Source organism: Nomia melanderi, chromosome 6 (genome assembly GCF_051020985.1).
Source record: "Nomia melanderi isolate GNS246 chromosome 6, iyNomMela1, whole genome shotgun sequence".
Lineage (NCBI taxonomy): Eukaryota > Metazoa > Arthropoda > Insecta > Hymenoptera > Halictidae > Nomia > Nomia melanderi.
In genome coordinates, this window is record NC_135004.1 from 1113822 (window position 1) to 1135488 (window position 21667).

Below are 21667 nucleotides of genomic sequence, written 5' to 3' on the forward strand. Positions count from 1 at the left end.
AGAGCCGACTCTTGTGCGTAGTTTTGTCGGAAACCGATATAGAGCGTTCAGAAATTGGGACGCACGTGCAGGAGCAATTCCCGAAATCGGCGCGGTGCGTTCTTTTATCGAGGGCCGACGGGACACGTGCGGCGTTCTTCAAGGCGCAGGTATTAATTTCCGAAAACGTCGCGGCATATAGTTCTTCTGTCGGCAGCCGACACACAGCGCCCGAAAAATTGGAACACACGTGCAGATAAGAAGAATTGTTCATAGAATTGTTGACGCGCTCCTGAACGCAAGGGCGCTTAAAAAAGGAGGTGATTTTCGATCGCGACACATTCCGAAGTCGATCGTCAGTTGCGTTCCGCCGAAGACCAGCCCGGTCATTTTAACCGTCTGAGTCCCACGCACCGCTTTTGAAATCTTCAGATTTCATGTTAAAAAAACCAAGCGCATTTGAACGATATGGACAACTGACGGCGCACTCGCAATCTGGCAAAACGCGCTCAATTTTACAGATGCATGTATTTCGCATCGCTACTTTTTTTGCATATAAGTAATCCAAGTAATACATTTTGTATTTCGTTGTTACCTATTATAAATTAATATATATACATAATAGTATTAACATAGATTAAGCCAAGCGATTTCGTGCTGCTTAGTTTCTCTCGACATGAAATAAAAGGAGCGCTATCGCGCCGCTTGGATCTTTTCGCATCCCATTCAGAAAGCGTTATTGCGCTGTTCGACCGTGTTTTTTTAAAAATCTCTGGTACTCAAACGGTTAATAAACTGAATAATCATCACACAGTGTACTTTTGTTCGAGGAAAACCACCGTGACCCTTCCGAACTTTCGCCTACATACAGATAAAATTATTTCCTTACCTAACCACACAAATCTTTTTTAATTTACAAAATTACGGAAATCTACTTTCGATCGCCGTCGATCGTTTCGTCGCACTGTGCAGCGCCGCACGACTCAAACATTCTCCGGGAAACCGTCCCACGCCCGAGAGATACTGTATCGCGATGCTCGATCGCGTGTGCCTATCTCGACGAATCTACAGGTAACGACGTTCGCTTCGACGGGGACGTTTCTCACAAATAACGAAGAAAGCTTCCGTTCTCCGGCGCCGAAGTAGCTCGCGATGCGCGCAAACACGGTGGCCAAGCTCGAATTCAGCCCTGGATTTAGCCGATTTGAGAAGCTTAAACGAGGTTTACCGCGTCCCGGTGGCTTACGAGTCGGAAACGATCCCGTCGCCGACGCGTCGCAGGGTTCGGGACTCTCGAAACGATTCCGCGACGCTTCGTTCGCTCGCGTCGGCGTTGCCGCGACCACGAGTCTAAAGACGCCTCGTTTCCGGTGTCCGTCCGGCAGAAATTTATGGCGCTATTCGAAAGCGTTCCTCGGTTCTGTCTGCGGCGAGGTCGTTCCGATTCCACGGAGACGCTTAAATTCGATTCAAGGGGGAGTTGAAAAATTGATTTACAACGTGCTAGGAGGCTCACGCTAATATATAAAACATGGAGCCGGACCGATCTGTCACGGCGGCTGCGGATATATGTATATGTTTTCTATATATGTGTTCTCTATATATACGTATGTATATAATACGCGGCTTCTCCGACGTCGACCTTTATAGGATTTCGATAAAATCGCGCTGGCAAGCTGGTCGCCGTTATCCGAGCGAGCGCGGAATTGGCGGCGGGATCGATTTATCGGTTCTCATTCGGCGTCGCTTTGCCTTCGAACGATCGAACAAGCAAATAATATGAATGGTTCAAACCAAATCTGCTTACATTAGCAGGACCATTGTTGTTCGTAATTGCCATAGAGACTGCCAACCCTCTGGGCATCGCGCGGCGTAGTTAGAGACGGTCACCTCGAGTACACGTACGTAATGCCGGTTTATTACGCACCTGCCGAATGCGTAATGTTCGGGTATAATCGCTACTCAGCTTCCGTACGCGAGCCACGTACACCCGTTGGAACTCCGAAACGCTCGCACGACCATACGCGACCCTATGAAATCCTCCTCGTCGCTCTACGCGTGCTTGCGAACTGCTCCACGCAATTTAACGATTTTTCTATAGGAATCATTCTTCAAATGGTATGTAATTAAATTCAAGTTTCACCAGGTACAGTTTCTTGTTTTAGCGTTAAGAATCGAACGTTTCGAAGATCGCCGGAGTATTCCGGTGGCCTGCAGGGTCGCGCAGTGAGACATTTGCCCAATTTGAGCGACTGGAATTAAAAACGGATTTGTATTGAGTTTTTGCAACGAAATATGGGAATGTTATGTAATAATGTGCATTTATATGCAATTTTATGGTATATAATAGTAAATTTATTAACATAAATTGTATATGATTTCAGATATTTATGTAAAAAATTGTATAATGTATTACATGATATAATATATAATACATAATAATACATCGTGAATGATATATAATTGTTCAATTTATTAATTTTCTGTGAATTTTGTGCACTACTGAGCGTAATTAATGTATCGCAAAGTTTCCGTTGAAAAATTGCCGAAGTTGAAAGTGATATAAATTTATAAGAAAACTTGTTTCCAAGTATTAACCTTAATGCTCTTAGAAAGCGGCTTTCCGAAACACTGCGGATAGCGTCCAGCAACCCGCTTGATTTGCGGCACACCGCGGTAAGAAAGTCCTCTAGAACAAAAAGGTGGACATATTCCGAACATTTTATTTTTGGATCACAATCTAAAAGCAATACTGTATACAACTATGCTTGAAAGAATGCTCGAACCTGATTTATGACAAAATCATTCCCGAAATCTTGCAACTGCAAGAAACACTGATAATGTATTAATTCTATTAAAATGTAAATATTTACATGAAGATTCATGGTGAACAGGTAAAGAACCATTAAATATATAGTATATACTTGAACAACTTTGATACAGAAGAAAAATTCGTACATTTCCGAAACATGGAAAACGCCAGGAGGAATTTCAAGAGTACGCGCAGTCGAAAAATTAGTGAATTTTAGGAAAGTTCAGCACGTTTCGTGTATTCTAAGGATAAAAAAATTATTAGGACTTTATTCCTCACACATTCATCTACCTGAAACAGTACAAATTTCACAGTACAAGTAAAATTTTCAAAATTGACCGTGTTGGAGTTTCATACAAAGTATAGTGGAACTGTGGATTGTGGCATTCGACGCGGACAGCCACGAGCCTAGCGCAGCAGCGCAGACCGTGGAGAGAGTCCGTCGTCTGTTCGATCGTCAATCGTCTCCAGCGTGGATCCCAAAAAATGTAGACGGCACGAAGTGCAATAATTAGGGTCTAGTTCTTACCCTGACAGACCGCCTGGACCGTGCAAATACCCACAGTGCATCGCATCGTCTCATCGTCGCGTCGCGAGGGTGTCGAGGCGCGCGCGCTACGCTGCTAGGCTGGCGAAGCATTGTGCGCGCGTTGGCACGAGCCACCCCTGCGTTGCCTCGTCATTTCGATCCGTTTGCGGACGACGCAGCTCGCGTTGCACAGAAATATGCGGTTGTAAACGGAACGCTCGGTTATACGAACCGGAACCGTGATCATCCCCGTTCGCTTCGAGCATTCCGTTCGCGAGCTTAGTTTTCTCGAAATCGATCCCTTCCACGTATGCAACGGGAAACAAAACGCTGCCTCGCGGTTAGTCCGACGTAACTTCAGCTACGACCACGGGGCATCGTAAACCGAACAACTCACACGGTCGGAAAGGAGGCGCGGGAATCTCCAAAAAACCGTCGTAAACCTAGAAACAGCGACTCTTCGACATCCGCGTGTTTTCCCTCTCGCTCGTTTGCCGCCACGTCTTCTACCTTCCCGCGGAAATAAAAATTCACTCGGCCAAATTTCCACCTCCCCTTTAGAGTTGCTCGCGAGACGGAGCGACGGAACGCGGAAAATATTCGCGACACTCGGAACTCGGCGAACGTTCCTAACGCGTGTAAACGTCACCGACGAATTTAATATACGACGCGGGTAGCGGGAACTCGCGTATCAACGTCGCCCCCACCCGATGCGTCTCTTGGAGGGCTGCAGGGACGAGCAACCACGCAAGCCGTCGCTCGACGAAATCCACGACGGTGGAAGATTACGAGCGTCGTAAGTAGAATCTACGCGTGATATCTTCGGAAATTGTCGAATCGCGCCGCGGACACTCGTCAAAATTGCAGCGAATCACCGCCGGCGGAAAAACGCGCTGCGGATGAGGTCCGAGAAGCGTCGACGACGAGCCAAGAATAAATCGGGGTGCTCCGAGCGTCGTGCAGTCGACGTTTCCTCCCGTTTCCTGCGGCGCGTATCGCGGGGCGAATTTTCGCTCGGCGAACGCGATTCGTCGGAAGTGGCCACAAAAGCCGGACGGACTCGCGGTGCCAAGTCGCGGCGGAAAGTCGCGAGGAGAGGAGTCGCCAGGAAATACGTGTTTCCGAGGTATCCGTCGGCCGAACGTTGTGGCATTTTTCACGCTAAACATCCGAGTCCCAGGCGATACACTTCCACGGTACGCCGAGCACGTTCGGAGCCTTCGTTCGAGTCGGGCACGGATAATGAAAGCTAGGAAGGCGATACGTGGGGTTCGTTGCTGTTTTAAGCGGCATTTACTGGAAAATGATCGTGATGTCGGCTAATGGTGGAATAATTACAGGTAGAGCTTTCGATGAGCGACGCGGACGAGTTTTCGGGCGAAACAGTGACAAGCGAACGTAGCCAGATCCGCTAGGAGCGAAGAGGAAACGGAGGAAGTCGAAGGAGAAAAAGGGAACCGCAGAGCCCGCGGCAATGCGCAGAAAATCCACGGCTGGCGCGGACAGTTGGACGAATTGGGGAGTATGTTGCGGGATACAGCGCTGCTGGCTGGATATCACGGTCGAAAGGTCAGTCGGTGATAAACGAGGTCGTTTGTCCGCGCTCCGGATGTAAGAAAATGAAGTTTCCTTCCCGCAAGCACCGCGGCCGCTTTGTTTCATCGGACGCGAGCTTTATCCCCGGTAAATTACCCGGACTGGAAGCGCGCGTGGAGGCGAACCGGTTACCGCCACCAGCCCACCACGGCCTGATTTATCCGGCATCGGATTCAACGATGCCGGCACCGGCCATCCGACGAAATTGATATCGGTCTCGTAAACCGCGGACCGCCGCGATTTCGACGTTCCTTCCGCTGCAATTTGCCCGCACGTCGCGATTCGGTGATCTCTCGAGCCGATCTCCGCGCCACAAACGGAAACGACTCGAGAACGGTCTACGCTGTTTCCAGCGCCGTCGGCTGGCGAAGCGAGGCGGGACGAAAGAAATTTGATTACGCGAGAGCAAAAAGTCGCGCGAAAAACGCGTAGGATTCGAGGCGATCGCGATCGTTTGGACTCGAATGAAACGGGGAAAGAAAGGAGGTGACGGAGGACGGCTCGCGGATAGGTGTTATCGCCGGCTACGTGGCGGGCGGAGGCGAGAGGAGACAGGCAAGAAGGCTGGAGGCGGCTGCCGAGCAGCGCCGGAGAGCTGTTTTTGCCCGTCGCGAAACTCTGACGGCACCTTCGCGCGAGCCCTGAATTATCGAGCCACGAAGAAGGATGTCGAGGTCGAAACGCGTTAAATCTTAAGCTCGCTTAATTCCGCGCCGAGACGCGGAAACGTTTTGGGTTCTGGCTCGACTCTCGACGCCGGACTATGCAAATTCTTGGACCGTGCACCGAGATCCCTGCTCCGGCCACCGGAAATTTCCATGTACCTGCAACGCGTTGCTGAACCACGCGAAATTCCAATTTCGAAGGCATACGGAGCCGCGGGCTCGCGAGTCCGCGGTTGGCCGCGATATACCTTGTTTCTCTTTTTTCGTTTGTAAAAGTTTCTATGCAGATTATTGTTTTACTGTCACCGAGACGTCGCAGTTGACGACGAAATAACATTCGTGGTTTCAGCTCGCTAGCTAACACCTGCGAGTTACCTCTTTATAAACATGTAATAATAAAGATTTCTACTACACACTTGGACCGCTATCCTGATTCAAGTGAATATGTACCGATCTCAAATTTTTTTCTTTTCCTTCTCTCTTTTTTCGGACGCACAGTGTAGTATTCGATCTGGGCGGCCAAAACTCTATTTTAAAAATTTACATAAACCGAAATATTTCTGCTGTTTGAGGTAACTAGATATTTGAGGAACAATGTCCTACATTTCTATATATTTTATACTTGGAACACTCGAAAAGTGCTGGTTTATACCGAAAGTTAGGCACTTTTAGGGGCAACGATTTAGGCAGATTTATGATGTATTATTATCTATTATATATTATTGTATATTTTATATTATTAATACATATTTTTTTATATAATTATATGAAATTATATACAATTTATACTAATATATTTATTCTTATACGGCATATAATTGTATATTATCATACACTATTACATTACATTCTCGTATTCTCTTGTAAAAAGTCGATATAAACCTATCTTTAATTTCGACAGCTCAGATCGAGCAAATAACCCACAGTGCGACACAGAATCGCGACGCGGTTCGACGGTTTTCGCCGCGTTCGCGGCTTCCGAGCGTAAACGGTTTGTTTGGGCGTTCGATTACAGAAGGAGGACCGGAAACATTGCCAGTTGCAGGCATTCCGGTTCGGCCATTTGTAATTTTCCGCTCGATGTAGCATAAGCTTCCCGACATGATTCAGAGTACTTTCAGCAATTTGCCGAAGCCTGTCGGGAGATATTTCATCTCGCGGCGAAAGGAGAGAGTCGAGGAGCGCGAGCGCGCGCTGTATCGAGCGGGGGTGGAACGGTATAGAAGGAGGAGAACAAGGAGCATAAAGAAACTCGGAAGAAAATTAGAATCCCCGGCGTTCGATTCGAAAACGTCGCGTTCTCGCGATCGAAAATCGTTTTCGCGAGATCGAGCGGCCACGTTGACCATTCGAGCAAACGCGACTCCTTCGAATACGAGTTTGCATCGCGAAATCGCTGGACCGTACACGGAAACTTGCTCGCGCGCCCGAACTCGCGCGATCCGCGCCGATCGAAACGGGAAAACCGGGTCGGCTGTTTATACCTTCGAATTTGCATTGCAAAAGGAAAGCGGTCGGCTGATTCCCCGCGTGAACGACCGACACGACCGGTGAAAGGTCAACGGTAACTACACGCCCCGTCCGCGCTTGCCTCCCTATCGTGCATAATTCAGGTTTCCGTCCCGCGCGACCGTCCCCCTAGTCTCTTTGCGCGCGAACGGGCCGAGCGTGCTAGCGACCCTGCAGCCCACCAGATAAACTCCAGCCAGTATTTTATTGGCTAGTTGACTTACGCCGCTGAAAGTAATTTATGTTTTGAATATGCTAAAACTCTTCTCATAAATATGAAACAAGCGTCACGACCACCGCCGCGAAGATAACGAATTTTACAAACGGTCTCGCCCCTAATAACACTTTTTTTCCCCGGTTGGTTTCGTTGGTTTCAGTCGCCGCGTTCCTTTGCGAGGCGCTGCCCGGGCATCGACCGGTACGAATTCCGCGACGCGACCGGCAGCCTCTAATTATTCATCGTCCCGCCCGAAAACGCTGCGCATAGAATTTTCATCTAGGCGTTCGCGAGTTCCACCGTAGCCGGTAATGTTGACGCTAAATCGGTTAAAATTACGCGAGACAGATTTTCTTGGAACTTTGCACACTGCTAGCCGTGGGAAATTATATGAGCAATAAGTAAGTTATACGAAATTATACACCGTTGTGAAGTTCTGAATTTTTTATGATTCTCGGGTATCAGTTTTGTGGTCCACACGAGTAGATAAAATAGAAATAACTTTAATATTAATTTGAATATGATAGATATAATAGAAATAACTTTAATATTAATTTGAATATAATAATTATAATAGAAATAACTTTAATATTAATTTGAATTTAATAAATATAATAGAAATAATTTTAATATTAATTTTAATCCTGGAAGCTTAACTGAAATTCAGTAATCTAGTTATTATTCATCTACGAAACATTAATTAAGTTTCTTCTACAGTCCTTAGAGAACATTTTCGAAGACTTCGTAGATGAAGAAGTTTGGGTCTATTCTCAGATTTATTAATGAAGAAATGAGTCTCTCAGAAGCCAGTTAAGTGTAGAAAACAGAAATTGAGGAAATTAATCTTATAGCTTCTAAAATTGTAGTGAAGAAACGAGTAAATCCATTAATAACTAACAAGAGTATCTCGCGATCTTGAAGTCCAAGGGAAAAGTTTCTACACCGAATCAACGTCTGACCCTAACAGCTACCAATACGCAAAGTTTCAAGGAAATCGGTCTCAGCTAATTTTCATCGATTTTGAATCAACGCCTTTGCTCGATTATTCAGCGACCCGTTTCGCTCGGATCGGGTACCGGATTCGATACCTTTCCCGACGGGGTGAATTCTTCGCGCGGCGCACAGATAAAATGGGAAAAGATGAAGGCACAGCCGCGGAGTCGGTCTCCGGACTGGAGGTAATAATTTTCGCTTAGGATCGATACACGGCCCGCGATCCGCGACGTCGGGATACAATCGATGACGAATGCAGGATACGGGTAATCGGATTAAATAAATTGATGGATGGATCCAACGGCGGTTTCTAAATCCCGATGGAATGCCTCTGCGATGTACGCTGTAAAATAAATCCGCGAGGCGGATTACGTTGCGTGCGCACGCTGCGCTCGCCGCGAATAGGCATCGGCGTGTACAGAATCGCATTAATTCCTGGCGGAGTTGCTTTCGCGAACGTCTGAACGGGCGGATGTCGTTCGATAGGAACCGAATCGTGGCCGTCACTTGCCTTTCGTCCCGCCTCGTTTCTTCCTTTCGCCGCGGGGCCGATCGATCGCGATCCCCCGGCGAAATTCGATTGCGGAACATCGCGCGACCGCGCATTATCGGCCGGATAAACGGAAAATTCGGCTTTGGGTCGGTCCGTTGTTTCCGAGTTGCATCGCGGTTGCGTCAAGAGCTTCGTGCTCCCGGCGACAAGCAACTCAATTTGCCGGATCGTGCGTTAAACCGAACCTGGTCGCTTATAAAGGGGATAAAGTTACCTCGGGGCTCGGAAACGTAACGAGGACTTGTTAAGCTTGTATCGCGGAGGCAAAGATGACGCATCCGACCGACTACGACGGAGCGAATTAAACCGGGCGCTGTTCCGTCGACAACGGGACGCTGTGTTAAAAGAAAAAATATTCCGCGACGCGCTTTAACTCGACGTAAACTGGCGCCGCGACGGCTGAATTAACCCCTTGCCTTATAATAACGTGTCATACTCGTGGAGAATATTTTTGACGGAATTTAACTGGTAATACTATTAATCAATTCTTTTGACTTCGATCGATATATTATTCTTCTGTTATCGATTACAATATTGTGGTATAAATGGAATTTAAATACGTTTTATTTTTAAAAAACACAGGAATTGATAATTGAATAAAATACAAATAAATAGAAACGATATAGCTCGCAGTGTACAGGTCTTTTCTCTTCTCACGTCAACGCAACTCTCTCCAAAATCTCTCGCCATCCGCACTTAAAAATCATTCTCTCCCCCACAAGCATTCTTCTTACTCACACTTCTAACAAATTCTCAAACACACCCTACTCTCACCACCATGCACTCATCATCCTTGCTTGCGCATCCCTCGGAAAAACCCACCAACCCTTCGGCCTGGTCTCCATGAGTCCCTTTCTCTTTTATGGCCCTCAGAACACTCGCGTCCCACTGTCTTAAAACTACGATACTACAATACTTCACAGCAAACATACACATAGAGTATGCCGAGGATTGTACTCTTTTTCAATAAGTTATTAATGACAAAGTACCGTCAAGTGTTAGGAAGCTGGTACTCTGGTCTGATTGGTCAGATTCGGTTCTAATTATATGATTCGCAGAGGCGCTTACGCACACCAATCGGATCGCATAATAAAGAGCGCATAGGACACAAGACATATGTCCTATGACGTCACGAGTGCCAGCTTCCTAGTACTTGACGGTAGACGTGTCGGTCATAATTGAGAAGTAAACCATAAAGCAAGGGCATAAAACCTATTTACCCAATCCAAGATGAAGCAGTCGTACTCGTCTTGCAAGAGATTGCTCGCGGAACGAAAAGCGGACTCTTTCCTCGTTTGTCGCGAGTCCAGATAGCAGAGAGGAAAATCTTAACCGATACGAGCTCGTAAACGTATCGACGAAGAATACGTCGATTACCGCTTGAACGGAAACGCGTTGTACCGCGATAACTGTGCCGCGGATCCATCGCGACGCTACTTCGGCGAGACATTACTTACTCCTTGGCAGCTAGTTTACGAGACGGTATCTCGGCGCATCGTTTCCTACGCGGACAGTTCGTCGTCGCCGTCCCGTCCAGTTTATACCGAGCGCCCGCAGTAACGAGAACGTTCCCTCCGCAGTCTCTAAATTTCGTCGACTCTCCGTCAAGCTCGGAATTAGTAATCGCAGCAGAAACGTTTGATTATACGTCCCTGCTCAAAACCGCGCTGAAATCTTCCTCTGACGGACGAACGTTCCTCAGGATAATGGATCACGTGAAATTGTCGATTCCGATTTTCCAGCGTGATTCGAGCGCCAAGTATCACACTGCCCTCCCGCAACTACATATATATAGTTGGGTCCGCCTCGAAACGTACAGCATCCCCTTCAACGAGCAATAGATAACGGACAGCAGATAACGACAACCAGAAGAGATTGCCCCTGCAATTAACTGATCCTTATTACGTGGTTACGCGCGGCAAGTTACTTCGCAACTAATAGCACGCCACGCTCGAACAACCGCCGCCGGCTACACCCGCATCCATTCCATTCCGCTCTGTTCGCGCGCTCCAACTACGATACGAAACACACCACGCCCCGCCCCTTCCCCATAGGTCACAATTCAACCACCACTAACGATAGATGCTTCGGAGGAACCGTGTTCGAATTACTATTCCAGCCTCAGTGCTACTGGAAAAATGAGGTTTGACAGCAACGCAACTGTTCCGTAAGCCGTTGAATGAGTCGAGTGCGACAGTATAAGCATGAACATGTTACGTCAGACGAGCATTAACACCTTCGTTGCGTCGTCCGAGTAACGACGATCTTTCATTTATATTGTGTATAATAGGTCGATTACAACTCATTAAGTCGTCCGAGTAACGGCGCTCTTTCATTTAAACATATAATAGCTCGACTACAACTCGTTACGTCGTCCGAGTAACGACGTCTTTCTATCAAACTTATAATAATTCGATGATCGTCTAATCGTTGTTACGGGAGGGTGGTGAAATAAGATGTCCACTGTACTCCGCATTGTTCTTATTTCCTCTGGAGTTTACCGCATACGCATTCGCGAATCCTCTCACAAGAGCGATTGCAAGGATCGATCGAATTGGATCGCAGCTCGACGGATATCATCGGGAACGATCCGAAGGATACGTCGCGAGGGTGCATCGCGGCGGAGACGAAAATTTCGAGCAAGCGTTAAGGGTGCAACGTCTTGATTCAAAGCCAGCCGGTATAAATTAATCGAGTTACGACAGCGTTTCTCGGCATAACGACCTCGGTAATCCCGGACACCGAACACAGGCAACCACAACGAGCGAGCGAACGCGTTTAATTCTGCTCGGATCGTTACCGCTCCATTTGTGCTCGCCTCCAGAGTCAACGACCCGTCTTACGTAGACGCGCGAAACGTGATTCGCAAAAAGTGCCGGAACGCGCTTTCCCTTCCGTTTCTCGAGTCGATTACGGTCTTCAACGTCCACGCCGCTGCGATTCGCGGAAATCGCTCGACCGGATGAAATACGCGTTTCGGAAAACTGGAGGAAGGTGGACCGAGAGAAGAGTGCACGCGAGAGTGGGAGTTACGATTGCCGCGAAAGAGGATCGCGAAGGTGAAACGCGAGGACGCGTACGTGGAGCGACGAGCCGCGAGTAGAGAAAAGCGGAAAGAGACGGGGGATACTGGTTTTCACGAGGGTCGCAGCTCGTTCGAAGGCACCAAGAATTTCTCGCGCTCGAAGCATTCGTGCAGGGAATTCCGGACACGTAAATCTTGGCAAATCTTGCGAGTGGCCTTCCAGCGTCATCCTCTCGCAGCGAGTCTCCTCTTCTCTCCTCTCCATTTTCATCGTTTTCCCTTGGCTCTCTTCTCGGCGTTTCGCTCGGTGTTCCCGAGCTACGCAAAGTAGCGCGTCCGCGGTTCGCCATGGTGAAACACGGATTCGGGCGGACCTTTCGCTTTTTGTTGAGCCTATTCATGTGTTCCTTATGCGAACGTTTCTTATTATTTGTTATAGTATTAACACTAGACGTACCGCAATCAGTCAAATGTTCGGTTTGAACATTTGATTCAATATTTTGCGTTTTCCTTTGACCATTTATCTTCATATTAATTCTTATATCGTTCGACTGACCGGTTTATCAGTGTTTGTCATTTCTTTTGTTTCTGTTTCCACTGAGACAATGTTTATCTTCATTTTATAACTAGTTATTCGACTGGTTACGGTAGGACCACATTACGAAATACCACATACCACATTATGAAATGTCGGTACGTTCAGTGTTAAGGATGCTTCAACGATCAACGATACTTTAGTGGACTGTATCATTTATTTGAACTACGGTGTTAGGAAAAATGTTGAAAATACGTTACGAACTATAAATACAAACGTTTTCGCGACGATAGAATGTCAGAGTTTACGATGTGGAGCGCTAGAATTTCGTAGACTGACTGCCGAATCGTTTCGTCGACAGGGCAGAGAAGATGGCGTGTTTTAGCAAACGTGAATTTTCTGATTAGAGGATTTCAAAAGGGAATTTCCTTATTGGCTGACAATTTGTCCGTACGGATGGTGTTTTAATCTACGCGAGTAGCCGTAGTCCTGATAAGTAGAGGTCCTCAGGTAGAGTAGACTCGCGCGGAGTTCAAAAAGTCTCTTCATGTGTTTAACAACTTTATGAGAAGCCATAGCCTACTTTCTTGAAAGTCGTCAACGGAAAATCGCGATGAAGACATTGAACAGCTACGCGCTAGTGCAAGTAGGATAGAAATTTCGAGAGTTTGCATCGGGTTATGCCTGCTCGCCTGTTGTTCCGTTAATTTCCCCGGAAATCGCGTACAAAGTTAGATAGAAATATATATCCATTCGTAGTTAGAAGCACTATTGACCGTGTTGGTTGCCTCCTTATTCTCTTAATTGCTCCTGAAGTCGTACAGAATGCTGGGAATATTCATCCAATTTTAGTGAAAACATTTCTAAACGCAGAAGACCGATCTCCAGCGGAGCGCGATTTCTTTGGAGCCGTTCGTTCGGATCGCACCGGATAAACGCATCGGCTGCCAGACGCGTCGCGTCGGTCGATTAAACGCTGGAGAAAAATCTATTCGACTCGTCTGCTCGAAGGAAAAGAGCACGGTTCCCGATTTTCCTCGGCCGGCCGTTAGACCGCAGCTGCAACCTATCGATCGAAATTGCTGCTTTCGTCCTTCGCGACACCATCCGTCCCTTCGCTCGGTCTTTCGAGCAGTCGCGAACGACCGACGTTCGAACGTTACGCCGTATTTCTTGCAGCCTCGTACAGTTTCGTTTCAGCGAACGGACCTTTTTACTTTCCAGCCGCTGGAACGTTCGTACGTTTCGCACGAATATGCCGAAACGAGCGCTCGGTCTCGGACGTCGAAACTGCGGCAGGGTGTTCGGAAGATCGTTATCGGGAGACGACGCGAAACTGCTATCGATCTCGTAGTAACCCTCGGGGACGACGACGCGGCGCATCGATTCACGACCGGATCCAAGTTATTATTTGATAATACCCGCGGCAGTTAATGAAACAGGCTACCTAAGCGCACCGACCACCCCGTCTGCCCCGCTTCGGCCTCGCCTTACGATCCTCGGCCATGTTGCGCCGCTACAGCGAACGTTATCACGACGGGACGGCGAATCCTCCGGTAAGTCATAAACTTGGCTAACTTCGACACGGTATCTTACCCCGTAAATTGACCAAGAAGACCGGACTAATTTTCATGCCCGTGGAAACCCGTTCCCTTGCTACCTCTTGCTCGAGCGGACCCCGTAATCTTCTGGTTTTCCGTTCGACGCTGCGCGACTTACAATGCGGCCGAACGCCAGTTTTTTTGGACAAAACTCGGTAACTTAACAGAAAAGTGGTTCAAAACAATGTACAATTTCGCTTTAGACGGAAGTTGTAAGGTATAGAGCTGAACATATGGTCTTGGTTGTATTTTTGTTGCATTATGGGGATATTATGAAGTTTTTTCATTGACAGTGAATACACTGTGTTTCGATTCCAACGTTATGTAAACAGAAAAACGGAGTTTGTTTGTACAACATTTTTATTTATCAAATGAAAATCATTTTGTGTTGGAGGGACTACTTAGCAGCACGTAAGTAATATTCAATTTCCGTTATGCGAATAGAGGAATTTTGTCCATCGGTCGCACTGTGCGACACGACGCAGTGTTTCGAGTACTTACCTAAATAGTAGTTCAAGAAGAAAATCGCAATTTCTAAACTAATTACTTGTGTATACAAATACCTTGGTACCTATTTTCCAAAGGATACAAAGCTGCGTCGATTACAATAAAGAAATACACATTTTCTCAGTAGTTGGACATTGAACAAATCACCACCAGATATCACCAGCACTTTATGTATTTACAAGAAGTTACAGTACATCGATACCATTTTTAAAATTTTCGTACGCCGTTAAGGCATTAGAAGACATATTTAGAACAAACTGAGAAAACATGTTTTTATTATATCTTCGTGTACATGCCTTAGACAAAAATATCCAACATGAAACATAGGGATATCTTACCAATAGACTCTGGAACACAAGGCTCTTTACGATCCACAAATTATGGTTACGTTACCTCATAAAACGGATCCACGAAACGGTCGGCTTTAGGCAGGTGCCAAGATCATAAATCTTTGCAAAATTACTTTATTAACGCGTTTCCGCGTGTATCGAACCTTCCCCGGCAACTTCCCATAAAAATTAAACGATTACATGATAGTCACAGAAACGACTTTTGCCCAGCAATATGGGCGATCCGCGACACCGCGCGCCGAATCGCGTAAATTTCACCTCCCCCGGATTTACCGTTTCGCCGTGTTCAAATTAAATCCATTTAGAGCCTTCTTCCATCGTCCTTCCGCCAACTGTACCGAGCCGCGCAATCGCATTATCCGTATCATCGCGACCGCGAGGAACTTCTCGCAACAACCAGCGGGCGAAAGTAGCAACGATTCCACTTAAAGTTGCACCGCGTGCAACGAATAGATCACGTTTCAGCCTTCTAACCAATTTACGTAGCCAAACTTGGGTTTAATAACGTCTAACCTCGCCGCTTCACGGTAGCTCGGGTTTCAATCTCGAAGAAAAGGAGGCGAAGCAGTAAGTCTTTCCCGTTCGTTCTCCCGTGTTTTCGGATGAATTAAGCAAGATCAGCTTACCTGGTACTTATGCAACAGCTATTAGAAAGCGAAAAAGCTGGGGTACGTTCATTTTCCCTCGAACTAGACAGACTCGAAAGAACGCGTTAGTTCTCGGCCGAGCGGAGACGGAGACGGATCGCGTTCACCTATCGTGGGAACGCAAAAATTTTGAACCGACCCGAGGCGAACGGTTCAAAGTGATGGAAGCGGAAGGAGCAAGGAGCGAAGAGGGAGGGGAGAAGAATGGCGTGAAAACGTGGACGCGCAGGATACCGTAGGTTTCCCTCTTTTTGCCGGCGGAAACTCGTTCGCCACGGCTCACCGTTTCAGGATCGAAGATTGAAGTCTCGCCACGAGCCAAACGTAATTACTTTGGTTCTCTTTCATCTTCGCTCTAGCTGTCGCCTTGGGCAAACTGTAAGACCTTTGCTGGGTCAACCCGTTCTCTAAAGGCTCTTAAGTGCGACAGTTTATTTGCTCGGCTAAGGTCGGACGCGGAAAGAGAAGAAGACACTCGGCCGCCTTTGAGATCGAATCGTGGGACGTCCAGCGGATAGACGTTCGCGCGAAATGAGTTTCTCGCACCTACGCCCTTTCTTTCTTTCGTCGAGTGTCCGGCGGCCTAGCATTTCCTTTTTCCGAACGGGTAGCTACCACGAGAAGGTTCGCGGCAGCTATGACCAGTTGCGCTTTACGTTCTGTTCCCATCGGCCGTGAATTCCAGTTTCCTCGCGGTCGCGTTCGAATCGAATATCAGGATCGGTTTGCCCGTAGTACGATGATGCCGTCGTTTCCCGAGGAGAGCTGGAATATACAACGGATAGATCCGATTTCAATAGCGCGGCGGATATCGCAACCGCAACCGATGACGGGTTCGGCGATCGGTTCCGCGTCCCGACTCGTCTATACGATCCCCTTTCAACGGACACCTCTGCCACGGATGCTACAATGGAATGGTACGGACGATAACCGCAGATCTAGCCCTACGGATCGATCACCAATATCCGTATCACGATTCTTTCGCGATCGAAGACACCTATCGACGATCACCTTTGATCGCCGGTGCGCAACTATTTCTCGATCCTCGGGCTCTAACGTTTACCTTCTAGGGGCGAACCTGTTCTCGGATGAATTTATCGAGTCTGTCGGTATTAAGCGTCGTCAAAGCGAAACGGCCATCAGCCGATTCGGACGTTCGTTCGACGTTTGATTCGTAGGAACGGTTCACATTGCACCAACAGTGATTGCCGGCGCGTTTGATCATTCATCGCGCCGCGAACCTGTGCAATTTCCTTTCCCAAAACCGAGCGATTAGCGTTTTTTTCCAAACGTAGAGATAGGATTTAAAACTGTGCACTGCGATGCGTGGCCTGCGGGACGAGCCTTTGTCCAAATATACAGTCCAAACGTACCTCCGTTTTCAATTTAAATATTCAAAATCGTAAGTCCTATGCTAGGGTTCGCAGCATTTGTCGCAAGCATCCAGTCACAGTTTCAGCGTAAATGTTTCTTCGACGCGTACAAACCTCAGAGCGAATGTTTGCGCTCCGGCAACGTTAATCGGAAGTCCGGCGATCGTCGCGAAAGTTCGCGCTCGTCATTCTTGTTCCCCGACAGTTAGTAGCTTGTATAGAACGGCGCGAAACTTAGTTTGGACAGAATCTTCCATCGCGCGTCCGTCCGTTTAGACATTGATGTATCTGCATGTGCCGTGCCACGGTTCACACGCCGCGCTCTCGCCGGAATTCCGCTGCCTCGTCCGGTCGGTTAACGGGAGGATTAAAAATCGAGGGAACACGCGACGGGACGGAAATCGCGCGAATGAAGGGAACGCAGGCAGCCTTCTGGCGAAATAAATTTGGCCCGATCGTAAAGAAAGGCGAGAACACGCTGACGCTGCGCTGGATATCGGCGAAGGTACGACTCGTATACGAGAAGTACAACCGTACGGCGGTTTCGTGCCAGAATCTCCTCGTTATTCAAAATTATGGACCTCCTAGGTGATCAAACTTCGACGAATCCTACCGAACTAGCAGGAAAAGCATTGCGTTCATGAAAAATTCCAAACTCGAAGAGCCAGTTTCGCTAGCAGCACCAAGTTAAACGCGAGCCGTCTGCATCTGGACGAGAAGCCAACAGGGGATACGGTCGCTGTAGAGCCGGTCCGCTCGTAAAGCGCTGGGCGCGCGACGTAACATCGCCGAAAGAAGAACAGCGATCTCATCCATCACGGACGAAACGTGAGAAGTCGCGTGGTTGGTATTTCGCGGCGGTAGCTCGAGCGGTGCGTCTTCGTTTCGGCGTTTTGCGTCGGTCACGCGGTTGACGCGGATCACAGCGCGAAACGGAGACGAAAAGCAGACGAACGAAAGAGCAACGGGGGACCAGAGTCTCGGAAAGTGTCGGAGAGAGCAAAGTCGGAAGAAACGAAGACAGCACAGCGAATAGGTGTGTAGGCGGTACGAGCGAAGTACGGTGAAGAAAGGGTGGAGTGGAAGCAAACCGAGCAGTCAGCCGAGCCCCCAGCTTTCGATGCATCCCATTATGGAAATGCGACCTCTCGCGGCTCTTGAAAATTATGTTGATGTTATGCGGGGCATCCCTTCTTCGCGTATCCCACTCGACGACCACCGTCTTTCTCGACCTTCCTGACTCTCACAGCCTTCATCGACCTCCAACCTCCCCCGCGTTCACCCTCGAACGGCACGCTCTTCCTCGAGGTCGGAGTCGAAGACAGTTTTCGGCTTATCTCGAATTCATAAAATACAATTATCCCTCCCTTTTCTTTCTCTTTTTTCCTCTCCGTCGGCTCGAAAAGATTCCGGGCATCGGAGATTCGCGTCGGATCTCGTTCCCGGTGTCTGTCGACGCGGTGGCGGTCGTCCGCCGTCGTAGCTCGCCGTAGCTCGTCGCCGCTAGTCGTCCCCGGTCGTCTTTCCACCGTGATGTTTGCTACTCGAGAGACGCTCTTAAACGGAATTATGGCCACGAGTGGTACTAGGAAGCGTTTACACGCGCGCACACACACGCCGGGGCACGAGGAATGAAATACGGAGCTAGAAAACGAGGCGGTTGGGACGGGGACGGGGGCGAGAACGGAAGGAATCGGGGGTTGGAGGGTAGTTTCACCTCGGGAATTCCGTGTCAGGATACCAGCGCGAAGCCGGCAGGAGCGATGGCGGCCGTGCATCACTCTTACCAAAGGAGCGACGATGTTATTTGTCTCCGGGACGTTTTCAAAGTGGTTTTGTCAAGTCGTGTCGATGGAAATTAATAGCGAGCCGCTGCCGCGCGCGTTCGATCTTCGTCCGGCAAGATTTTCTTATTCGTCGCCGCTCTAACCGCACGGTAACCGCATATCGGACCACATCAACGCATTCCACGCGAAACTGGATCCCTACGATCCTCTCTTTCTTCCCGTTTTCTACCGCCCTCTCTTTCCCTAGAGCGGAGTTTACTCCGATTAGCGCACGGTGAAGCACGGCGAAAAGTTTCGCCCATTAGAATTTGAAATTCGCTGTAACTTGCTCGAGATTAAACCGTAATCCGCTTGACGGGTCCACGCGGCTCGGCGTCGGCGCGACGCCTTTCGGTCCTTTCCGGTTCAAGAGCCCCGGCAACTGTTTCCCCTTTCTGCATTATTAAACTCTCGCTATCGAGCAACGATCCCCTCTTAACATTCATCGGCTCCGATTCCTAGTTCCTCTCGTCCGATTCCCTGTCCGTTCGCTCGGGAACTCGGACAGGAAATAATCGAGAGGAGCGCCATTCGGGAACGCTGGTCGCGGGAAGTCACGCGCTCCTGCCCCGCATAATTGCGGCGTTTCGTGGCTCTCTTCATGGCGTTCCATAGCGTTAATGCACCAACCGCGGCATCGCGATGCGGCCTGATCAATCGGCGCGGTTTGGATTATTCGACCATAACCGCCGACTCGACGAGTCATTGATAATATATGGTTCCATTTGCGAGAGGCCGGTTGCGGCGGTTTATTAACGCCTCCGCTGCACGGCTGCTCGCCGTGCAATCGATAAGACGCATCGTTCCAGCATCCGGCACGCCGCGATCCAACCACAGATTCCGATGCACCGCGTGTCGAATCTCTTTCGACGATTCGCGCGATGAAGAGATTTTTCGGGAAAAATTGTCAGATAACTGATCGTCGCGTCGTTTAGGCTCGCGTTCGACGAACCGATTGATCGAAACGGGATCGAACGACGAGCGAGAACGCTCGTTTCGTTTTCGTATTAACCGCGTTACGATAATCGCTTTCGAACGGTAACGTGCGAACGCGGCTGTGTTCTCGGTACCGCGACACGCGTGCACAGGTTCGCTCTAAAGTCATTTAGCCGAAGTGTCGTTTCAACTGTTTTTAGTTGGCTTTCCCATTTTTTCGCAAGCGCCGTTCACCGTTTGTAAAAACACGTTACATAAAAAATCCATCGTAACGCCAGCGGCGCGGCCGGCTTTGCCACCAGCAATTACCCTTTTTCACGAGCGTTCCAAACAGTAGGTATTCGAGGAGTACGCGTTCAATAACGCGGCACCGCGGAAAATATTCATGGCTCGTGCTCATCTGAAAGTCAAAAAAACGGTCGCCGAGCGAGAGGGCCGAGCGAGCTGATAAAAGCGTTCCACGCTCGGTCGGAAGTACGCCCGGGCAAGGGGAAATTTATTAAGAGGACGATACGCTCGTGACGAGGCGCACTCGATACGCGTCCTCCGGCGCGCCGGCCCGCGGAGATCTTCAACGTTCCAGAAAGAGAAACGTCGAGCACGCGCCGCGGAGTTTATTCGACGACTCGTAACGTTCCCGCGAGTTTGCTCGAGGTACGCGGAGCAGCCTTCCGCGCGCCGAAGTTTCGCACAAAAATCCCTTGCCGCATGCCTCCTGGGATGAAACGCGCGTAGCAATTCGCCTGTCATGCGAATTCCTTCACTCTCTTCCTCTTTTTTCCGCTGCTCGCGTACGAGCTTGTCTTTCCTCGAAGAGTTTATCGGGTTTCCGGCTGGCCGGGGATCGCTTCGATTCTGTCGCGCCGCAAACCTTCGGCGCGGCGTTTGACCGGCGCGGCGCCGCGTGCAACAAGGAGCATACGCGGAACAAACACCGGCCATTATCAACCATTACGAGCGCGCCCGTTCGCTCGACTTTCGCGCGAAATGAAACACCCTTGCACCATTATATACGAGCGGCGAAAATGGGGCGCCCGCCTTCGCGCCTTCCCCAAGATTTCTCGCGGCAAAGTTTCCCCGTTTACAAGCGTGAGGCTGAATTACGGAGCGTCGTCGAGAGCCCTGACACGCGCGCGCTGCTTTCCAGGACAACGTGAATCCGCCTAGCGTTGCGTCGAGTCACGTCGCGTCGCGTCGGGTTTACGTTTCCTCGTTGAAAACGGGTGAAAAGGCAGCGTCGCAACCGCGCCTATAGAAAAGCGGACGGAACGCGTTGTAAGTACAATCTGCGTATAGAGAGAGGACGATATAATTTCTCCCCAGGCGATGCTAAAATGGAATAGGAAGCGGAGGGAAGCCGTAACACCGCCGCGGAGCTCGAGGGGACGGAGAACCAGCCGCGCGCGGTCCAGCGACCGGGGAACGCGTGCGGTGCCGGATGGAATAAAAACCGATGAAGGTTAATTGCTAAGGAAACGCGTACACGCGACAACCGGTGTGCTGGGAAACGAACCGCGAACGCGCCTTAACGATCGAATGCGTCGCAGCCGTGACGGAGTCGCGCGAGGTTTAATGGGGTATTTCATAGATCTGAACAACTGAAATTAAAGAAAAGGTTATATGAGTCGCTCTGAAACCAATGTGGTTTAGTCTGGAAAAGGAAAATTGAGAAAATTAATGTTTTGAGTTCTGAAATTATTATACCACGTACTCAGATGCTATAAAGGAGGATTTTGTGACATAGAACAAATGAAGGAACGAGTAAATTATTTATTCCATTGAATTTATAAAAATCACTAAATATAAAAAAAATGGAATATATGCGGAAGATTTTATTTTTGAATTACAATCTCGAAGCTTGTTAAGGCCACTTACAGCCTTAACGTTTCGTCCGACCCCTTAAAACCATCGTACTTTTTAGTTTGTATACACTTTTTATGTTTTCTAAGGCTTATTGTACATTTGGTAGTTTTTTCGGAATAATAGGAGCCTTCGTCCCGTTCACAACTTGCAA